Here is a 10,194-nt window from a genome sequence, read left to right on the forward strand (position 1 = left end):
CAAATGTTAGAAATTAATCCATGAAAACAGTTTAAAGGATTTCTATAAATCAATGTAAATTTTAAATGAAACTTTTTATTCAAAGATAACCAAAACTAACAGAAAAACTGTTGTTTCATTCATAAATTATGTGGTACTTTTTCTAAAATTCCCTGGTAGGATTAATACACTAAAAATTAAATTGGTAGCTATATTTACAATGAACCTGAAAAATAAATTAAGAAAACAATTCCATTTACAATAACATTAGAAAGAATCAAATGCTCAGGAATATATTTAATAAAAGACATGTAAAACTTACACTCTGAAAACTACAAAATATTGTTGAAACTAAAGAAGAGATAAATAAATGGAAAAACATCTCCTGTTCATGAACTGGAAAGCTTAAAATGGCAATATTCCTCAAACTGCTCTCAAGATTAAACAGAATGCCTATCAAAATCCAAGCTGACTTCTTTGTAGAAATTGAAAAGCTGATTCTAAATTCAAGGAACACAGAATAGCAAATACAATACTGAAAAAGGACAAAGTTGGAGGATATACTTCCCCAATTTCATAACCAGGCAACAGTAATCAAGACAGTATGGTACAGGAACAAAAACAGAAATATAGATCAATAATTGGATAAACTGCTCAGAGATAAACTCACCCACCTATGGTCACCTAATTTCTATGACAAAGAGGGCAAAGACATACAATGGAGAAAGACAGACTCTTCAATAAGTGGTGAGGGGAAAACTGGACATCTAATGTAAAAGAATGAAATTACAACACTCCCTAACACCATACACAAAAATAAACTCAAAATGGATTAAAGACCTAACTCTTAGAGAAAAACATAGGCAGAACACTCTGACATAAATCACAGTAAGATCTTTTCTGACTCACCTCCCAGAGTAATAAAAATAAAGAAATGAGACCTAATTAAACTTAAAAGCTTTTTGCATAGCAAAAGAAACCATAAACAAGACAAAAAAACAACCCATAGAAAGGGAGGAAAGTATTTGCAAGTGAAGCAACTGACAAAGGATTAATCTTGAAAACTGTATACAAACGGCTCCTGTAACTCAATTAAAAAAAAAAAAAAAAAAAAACACAACCCAACCAAAAAAATGGGCAGAAGATTTAAATAAACATTTCTCCAAGGAAGATATACAGATGGCTAAAAAACACAGAAAAGATGCTAAATATCACTAATTAGGGAAGTGCAAATCAAATAAAAACTACAACAAGGTATCACCTCACACTGTCAGAATGGCCATCATCAAAAAATCTACAAACAATAAATGCTGGAGAGGGTGTGAAGAAAAAGAGAATGCTCTTACACTGTTGGTGGGAATGTAAATTGATATGGTCACTATGGAGAACAGTATGGAGGTTCCTTAAAAAACTAAAAACAGAAGTACCATACTTGATCCAGCAATCCCACCCTGGGCATACACTTGGACAAAACCATAATTCAAAACGATATATGCACCCCAATGTTCACTGCAGCACTATTTACAACAGCCAGGATATGGAAGCAATCTAAATGTTCATCAACAGAGGAATGGATAAGAAGATACGGTACATACAAAATACAATGAAATATTACTCAGACATAAAAAGGAACAAAATTGGGACATTTCCATAGATGTGTATGGACCTAGAGACCTATAGAGTGAAGCAAGTCAGAAAAATAAATATCATGTATTAATACATATATGTGGAATCTGAAAAAATTGGTATAGACAATCTTATTTACAAAGCAGAAATAGAGACACAGACAGAACAAACATATAGATACCAGTGGGAAGAGGGGTGTGTGGGATGAATTGGGAGACTGAGATTGTGATTGACATATATACACTATTGAAACTATGTATAAAATAGATAGTTAATGAGACCCTACTGTACAGCACAAGGAACTCTACTCAATGATCTGTGGTGACCAAAATGGAAAAGGAAACTAAAAATGAGGGGATATATGGCTTCCTTGATGGCTCAGTGGTAAAAAATCTGCCTGTAATGCAAGAGATATGAGTTCAATCCCTGAGTTGAGAAGATCTCCTGGAGAAGGAACTGGCAACCCACTCCAGTATTCTCACCTAGGAAATCCCATGGGCAGAGGAGTTTGGCAGGCTACAGTCCACTGGGTCACAAAAGGGTTGGACACAATGTAGTGACTAAACAACAAAACAGCTGATTCATTTTGCTGTACAGGAGAAACTAATACAACATTGTAAAGCAAGTATATACTACAAAAGCCTTAAAAGAAAACACAAGGGTAATTCATTGTTGAATTGAATTTAGCAATGGTTTCTCATTTATGTCACCAAAAGCAAAAGCAATAGCAAGAAGTGGTAAAAGGAAAAGTAGATAAAATGAACTCAATCAAATTAAAAGTTTGTACCCCAAAGGATACTACCAAGAAAATGAAAAGATAGCCACACTATTCACAACAATCAAGACATGGAAATAACCCAAATGTTCATCAACAGATAAATGGATAAAGAAGATGTGGTATGTATAGACAATGGAATACTACTCAGCCATAAAAAAGGAAAATAATACCATTTGCAGCAACACAGATAGACTTAGAGATTATCATACAAAATGAAGTCAGTTAGAAAAATACAAGTACATATGGTATCACTTGTATGTGGAATCTAAAATATGACACAAATTAACTCATCTACAAAACAAAGACTCATAGACATAGAGAACAGATCTGCAGTTGTCAAGGTGGAGAGAGGATGAGGGAAGAACAGAGTGGGAGTTTAAGGGTTGCTGCTGCTGCTGCTGAGTCGCTTCAGTCGTGTCCGACTCTGTGCGACCCCGTAGACGTCAGCCCACCAGGCTCCCCCGTCCCTGGGATTCTCCAGGCAAGAACACTGGAGTGGGTTGCCATTTCCTTCTCCAATGCATGAAAGTGAAAAGTCAAAGTGAAGTCACTCATTCATGCCCGACTCTTCGCAACCCCATGGACTGCAGCCTACCAGGCTCCTCCGTCCATGGGATTTTCCAGGCAAGAGTACTGGAGTGGGGTGCCATTGCCTTCTCCAGTTTAGGGTTAGTAGATGCAAACTATTATATATAGAATGGATGAACAACAAGGTCCTACTGTATAGCACTGTAACTGTATTCAATATCCTGTGATAAATCATAATGGAAAAGAAAGTGTGTGTGTGTGTGTGTGTGTGTATATATATATATCTGAATCACTTTGCTATATAGCAGAAATTAACATAACACTGTAAATCAACTATACTCCAATAAAAATTTTAAAAAGGAATATAAAAAAAATACAATATTGATAACAGAAAAAAAAAAGTGAAAAGAATTTAATGTTACTGTTGTTTAGTCGCCCAGTCATGTCTGACTCTTCTGTGACCCCATGAATTGGGATTCTCCAGGAAAAGAATACTGGATTGAGTTGCCATTTCTTTCTCCAAGAGATCTTCTTGACCCAGGGGTCGAACCTGCATCTCCTGCATTGGCAGGAGATCCTATACTGCTGAGCCACAGGAGAAAATACTTGCAAGTCATATATCTAATAACCATTTGTGTCTAGAATATATAAAGAACTATTACAATTCAGAAGGAAAAAAAAAAACCCAAATTTAAAAGTGGGCAAAAGATCTGAAAAGAGAGTTTTTCAACGATGATATAAAAATGCCCAGGGGGCTTCCCTGGTGGTCCAGTGGTTAAGAATCTGCCTTGGAATGCAAGGTACTCGGGTTCAATCCCTGGTCCAGGAAGATTCCACATGCTGCGGGGCAACTAGGCCCATGTGCCACAATTACTGAGCCCTTGGCCTAGAGCCCACAAGAGAAGCCACCGCAATGAGAAGCCCTTGCACTACAACAAAGAGTAAGTAGCCCCAGCTCACCGCAACTAGAGAAATCCAGGGCAAATCAACAAAGACCAAGCAGAAAATAAATAATAAATAAATAAAATTATGTAGTGTAGTGGTTAGTTGCTCAGTCATGTCCGACTCTTTGAGATCCCAAGGACTGTAGCCCACCAGGCTCCTCCGTCCATGGAATTTTCCCGGCAAGAATATCGGAGCAGGTTGCTGTTCTCTTCTCCAGGGGATCTTCCCTACCCAGGGATCAAACCTGGATCTCCAGTTTTGCGGGCAGATTCTTTACCATCTCAGTGACCAGGGAAGACCATAATAAATAAATTTTATTTATATAAAATTATATATATATAAACACAATCAGATATCACTTTATACCCACTGACATAGCTATAAAAAAGATCACGTAAGTGTTGGCAAGAAGGTAGAGAATATGGAACCCTTATGGGAATACACCGGAGAAGGCAATGGCACCCCACTCCAGAACTCTTGCCTGGAAAACCCCATGGACGGAGGAGCCTGGTGGGCTGCAGTCCACGGTGTCTCGAAGAGTAGGACACGACTGAGCGACTTCACTTTCACTTTTCACTTTCATGCATTGGAGAAGGAAATGGCACTCCACTCCAGTGTTCTTGCCTGGAGAATCCCAGGGACAGGGGAGACTGGTGGGCTGCCGTCTACGGGGTCACACAGAGTCAGACACGACTGAAGTGACTTAGCATAGCATGGGAATACCAATGATACAGCCGCTTTGGAATAGTCTGTGTGAGTGTGCAAAGTTGCTTCAATTGTGTTTGGCTCTTTTCGACTCCATGGACTGTAGCCTGCCAGGCTCCTCTGTCCATGAGATTCTCCAGGCAAGAATACTGGAGTCGGTTGCCATGCCCTCTCCAGTGGGAACAGGCTGGCGCTCAAAATGTTAAACACACAGTTATCACTTCACCCAGCAATGCTACTCTCAAGTGTATTTCCCAAAGAAACAAAAACATATGTTGACATAAAAAGTTGTAAAAGAATGTTCACAGTCTTGTTCCTATAAAAGAGAAAAAGGAAGTAACAAACAAGTTATCTATGTTTAAATGCAGATGAAAAGTAATCAATTTGGGGTGGGGCTGAGCCCTATGGAGAAGGGCTTTCTAGTAACTGAGCAGACTAATGGACTAAAATAATATTTTCAGCACTACATGCAATGAAAATGCTAATTAAGACACATTTAGTATTCACTAGCCTTTAAAAAGAACTCTGCAGTAGTACTGTGCATTTATAATTCGGTGAGTGGACAGTCTGAAAAGGATCACAGTAACAAAAAAACATTTACATCACTGTACTAAGAGCCCAATGAGAGTTAAAATAGCCCAGCTCCCTTGGGCTATAAAATCCCAAAACAGAGTCAACAAACTATCCTTAATGGCCAAAGAGATGCACTTAACCTTGGCAGTTTTAATCATTCTAGTCAAATTCTGCACTGAAAAAACAAATACTCATAAATATGGTGAATCTTTTCTTGGATAATAAAGGACTATAGAACATTTGGTATTGGAAAATTTTCCAAAGAAACTACAGGGATGTAGTATGATTTAGTTCTTCCAAATGTCTCTGAACACCTATATTAGGAGTTTTTATCACACAGATTAGTTTTTTTTAATACCATCACATTAAAACAAAACAGTCTATGTTAAGCTAAACCTAACTACTTCCAATAAAATTGCTAATAAAAGGTACAAGTGTAATTGAGATGTTTTCACTTTATTGATTTTTTAAATAGGAGTATCTATAAACAATCTGAATCTAAAGGCCACAGAAATCCACCTACTATAATCACTAAAAACCAATAAAGGCCCATAAAATATAGCTAGCCCAAAAAAAAAAAAAAAAAATCAGTATAAAAGAATTTATTTTTCTTTTTTTTAAAAATCCATAGTACTCATACTTCTTTAGATACTGATCAAATACAGCCATCAGAAGCATATATATTATCTCACCAATAAATCTGAAGAAAGGTAAAATATGATTGGCTGGTGATATTTACGCACACTCAATGGAGTTCTGAAATATGAGCAAAGGAAGGAGAAATGTTTGATTACTGATGCCGTTACTGATTAGAAAAGTGTCTCCAAATACCGTAGTCATCTTGTGCCTCTGGCTTTTCAACAGTAGTGATTATCTAGAAATTGTAGTTTGTAAGTAATAAATTTTTTCGTAAGAAACTTTCTGGCAAATGAGTAGTGAGTCTCATAAGGATCTCAGAAAAGGCCGCAAATGCGTAAAGAACTAGACGAAGAAGACAGGAAGCAAAGATAGGGAAACTACGAAGCTTTTCAAACTGGGAGGGGGCGAAGTTTTCTTTTAAAAAATGTTTCAAAGAAAGAATTTGGGCACCCTTACTCTCTCAAGTATCTCCTGCTGTAAGGGAGAGGGCTTTCAGACTTCTGCAGAGCTTAGAATGCAGCAAAGTTCCAACAATGGAAAAAAGGAGGCCTGTGACAAAACGAAACCCCCAAGGAGAGTGGGCCTTTCCCGTCCCTCTTCAGATCCCACAGCTGGAAGTATGAACACAAGATAATACACAAGATCCCCCCGGCTCGGTCCGGGGTTCCCGCGCGTCCCTATTCCTCAAGCCCCTCTATCTCACGGGGCACCCAAGTTCCCCGGCCACTCGCCGGGGGACCCCAACAACGACCTCAGGCCCCTCGGGCGCCCTCCTCCGTCCTGCTGACGCCCCAGCCGCCCACCCCGCCAGCCAAGCCTCGGCGGGTCCCAGTCCCTCTCCTCCCAACGGCCTGCCGAGGACGCCGGCGCAGAGGACGCGCTGTCGCCGCACCAGACCCGGACCTCCAGCCCGGCCCGGACCGCCTGCCACTCACAGACCGGTTCGAGAAAGCCCGTCTCAGGCGGCCAGCGCAGCGCAGGACTTCTCGGCTTCACTTCACTCGGCCGCGCCGCCGCTACCGCCGCTGCCCGCGCCTTTTGTTGTTATGGGTTCTCCCGGCAACCGGCGAAGCTCGTGCTGACGTGCCCCCGCCCGTCAGGGCGACGGCGGCTCCCGGGCCCCACCCCTGTCTCCCAAGCTCCGCTCCTGGACCCGCCCCGTGAGGGAGGAGCCAAGAACCGGCCGCCTCCCAGATTCACTCCAAAGTAAAACCCACTGAACCCTCTCATAGTGATCAGGCAAAGTAACCCTCCACGAGTTTATAAGGTGATTATGAGAAAGATTCACATTGCTTTCAGTATTTTAGCTACCAATTCTGTTTATTTTTATTGAAGTTAAGTTCATAAAATGAACCATTTTATTTATTTATTTTTGTATATAAACACTTTTAAAATGGAAGAAAGAAAAGCATACAATTCTATCTGAACTAAATTAAATACATTTTTAAAAATTTACCAGAATACATTTATTCATAAAATAACATTTGTATGGCTTATGAAATTCATCTTATGAAATTCTTTGATATCATTTCACGTATTTCAATAAACTGAGGAGAAAGTTTTTTTTTTTTTTTCATGTTTCAATGCCATTCTCCCAAATCTTCCCACCCTCTCCCTCTCCCACAGAGTCCATAAGACTGTTCTATACATCAGTGTCTCTTTTGCTGTCTCGTATACAGGGTTATCGTTACCATCTTTCTAAATTCCATATATATGCGTTAGTATACTGTATTGGTGTTTTTCCTTCTGGCTTACTTCACTCCCACTGTTGGTGGGAATGCAAACTAGTACAGCCACTATGGAGAACAGTGTGGAGATTCCTTAAAAAACTGGAAATAGAACTGCCTTATGATCCAGCAATCCCACTGCTGGGCATACACACTGAGGAAACCAGAAGGGAAAGAGACACGTGTACCCCAATGTTCATCGCAGCACTGTTTATAATAGCCAGGACATGGAAGCAACCTAGATGTCCATCAGCAGATGAATGGATAAGAAAGCTGTGGTACATATACACAATGGAGTATTACTCAGCCATTAAAAAGAATACATTTCAATCAGTTCTAATGAGGTGGATGAAACTGGAGCCTATTATACAAAATGAACCATTTTAAGGTGTATAATTCAATGGCATTTTAGACATTCACAGTGTTGTACAACCATCACCTCTATTTCCAAAACATTTTCATCATTCCAAAAGGAAAACCCCATACTGGTTAGCAATACTCCTCCTATTCCTCTCTCCCCTAGTCACTGGAGACCACTAATCACCTTTCTAAGGATTTACCTGATTTGGGCATTTCATAGTCGTAGAATCATACAATTTGTGGCCTTGTGCTGGCTCTTTTTTTTTTTTTTTTGCTAAAAACAATTCCCAGGTTTACTCCTGTAGTAGCAAGTATCAGGACTTTTGTTCCTTATTGTGGCTGAATAATATTCCGTCATGAGGACATACTACATTTTATGTATCCATTTATCAATTAATGGACACGTGGTTTATTTCCACTTCAGGAATACTATAAATGATTCTGCTATGAACATGATACACAGGTATCTGTTTAATGTCTTTCAGTTCTTTAAGGTATAGACCTCACAATAAGAGGTGAGGTCTTAAGAGGCCTCTTAAGACCTTCTCTCTCAAGAGGCTGTAAGAGTGACCCAGAGAGTCTAGGGAAATGGCACCAAGTGGAAAATGGCCTTCTGGTTGGACACGACTTGGGGAGGAAGCTGTCTGTATCTCTAGCCTGAAGCAAAGTAATTGAATGGCAGTACAGGGAGGGCCCTGGAGTGGAACAGCCTACACTACCACCATTTGTTAGGGTAAGAACCTGTGATTTTCCTGTTTTCCATCTTGCCCTCACAAATCCATCCTGTACACCTGCTATGCAGGACACAAACCTGACCACACATCTGCCTTTTGCCTATACTGTTTTTGCAATGTTATGGAGAATATTACTACTTAGCAGCTGGAATGAGAAATCCATGTATGAAGAGGCACAATTTTGCTGAGAAGATGCTTTGTTAGCCTACACCCAGGAGGAAGTTATGGAGAAGGCAATGGCACCCCACTCCAGTACTCTTGCCTGGAAAATCCCATGGATGGAGGAGTCTGATAGGCTGTAGTCCATGGGGTCGCTAAGAGTCGGACACAACTGAGCGACTTCACTTTCACTTTTCACTTTACTGCATTGGAGAAGGAAATGGCAACCCACTCCAGTGGTCTTGCCTGGAGAATCCCAGGGATGGGGAGCCTGGTGGGCTGCCGTCTATGGGATTGCACAGAGTCGGACTCGACTGAAGTGACTTAGCAGCAGTTAGCAGGAGGAAGTTAAGCCTCCTGAGAGTGACTTGGTAGGTATTCGGGCTTCAGAGAAGAGGATGGTGATGCTCATATGAACCTAGAGAGGAATTATTTGACTGTTCTTGAGAAGGAATGAGAAAGACTTGGAGGAAGCCTGAGATGTCAGGAAGAGGCTGAGAGGATGAATCAGACAGGAAGGAAAGGCTAGCTGATAAAGGAATTCCAGGGAGAACAGACATGGCTAAAGGGGATCTTTAGGTTGTATAACCCCTTCCTCACTCTCCCCTGCAAAATATTCAGTGAAGTCTACATTACTAACCAAAGTATTTGTGACACAAATTGTTTGTAACAACTTGAAGATCTGCCAGCCTCTAAGTCAAGTCTGGTGTTGGACAAAAACCACATGAACCTAGAAGGCAGAGAAGAAAGCTGAAATCTGGCTTACATGTCAATGATGTTTTACTTCACTAATAAACCAAAGCAATGTAAATTAAAATAATAAACCATTTTACCTATAAAATTGGTAACAACTTTTTATAAGTAACAGGCAAGCATTCAATGAGACAGACTTTTTTTTAAACCTTTTGACTACGCCACATGACTGCCCTACTCGACTTGTGTGATCTTAGTCCCCGCCAGGGATCAAACCCATGTCCCCTGCATTGGCAGTGAGCAGTCTTAACCACTGAACCACCAGGGAAGTCCCCAAGATGGATTTTTATACATAATCCCACCTCTTGTCATTTCTCCAAAGAAAATAAAAATATAAATAATCATGCAGAAGGGTATTCATTATGGTATTATGTGTAACAGCAAAAACTTTGAATCAGTTACATGTATGTTCAAGGAAAGGTATCCCTAAATTAACAATAGTACATTATAAAAGAGAATGTTATGTACATATTGAAATTCAATTTTACAAGAATTTGATATAGGAAAATGCCTACAAATTAAGCATATAAAATACTATCTAGTGTTCTCATCTGAAGAATTGGAATAGAAGTCATCCCTACTTCATAGAATTGTTGTAAAGTTTGAAAGGTGGAACTAATTGTAAAGCAAGGACTCAAAAATTATTAGGTACCTAGAATAATGGTGGCATTTTTCTCAAACTTGTTCA

The 10,194-nt window shown here is 39.8% G+C and overlaps 1 protein-coding gene across 33 annotated transcripts in view; it reads right to left on the reverse strand.

Annotated features, from left to right (window-relative positions):
- Positions 1–6,821, reverse strand: part of KIF27 (kinesin family member 27) — a 92,730-nt gene extending 85,909 nt beyond the window's left edge. For 14 of the 33 annotated variants that reach the window (XR_015170148.1, XR_015170141.1, XR_015170144.1 and 11 more), the window contains exon 1: positions 6,713–6,821. The gene's annotated coding sequence lies outside the window, so the exon portion shown is untranslated. Of the gene's footprint in view, positions 1–2,087; positions 4,364–6,229 lie in introns of those variants that run through there. The other 19 variants (XR_015170142.1, XR_015170145.1, XR_015170140.1 and 16 more) reach the window with 7 other exon arrangements.
- Positions 6,822–10,194: the final 3,373 nt, after the last annotated feature.

This window comes from Bos grunniens, chromosome 8 (assembly GCF_055505025.1).
Source record: "Bos grunniens cultivar Pamir isolate PY7600 chromosome 8, Bosgru_T2T1.0, whole genome shotgun sequence".
Classification (NCBI taxonomy): Eukaryota; Metazoa; Chordata; class Mammalia; order Artiodactyla; family Bovidae; genus Bos; species Bos grunniens.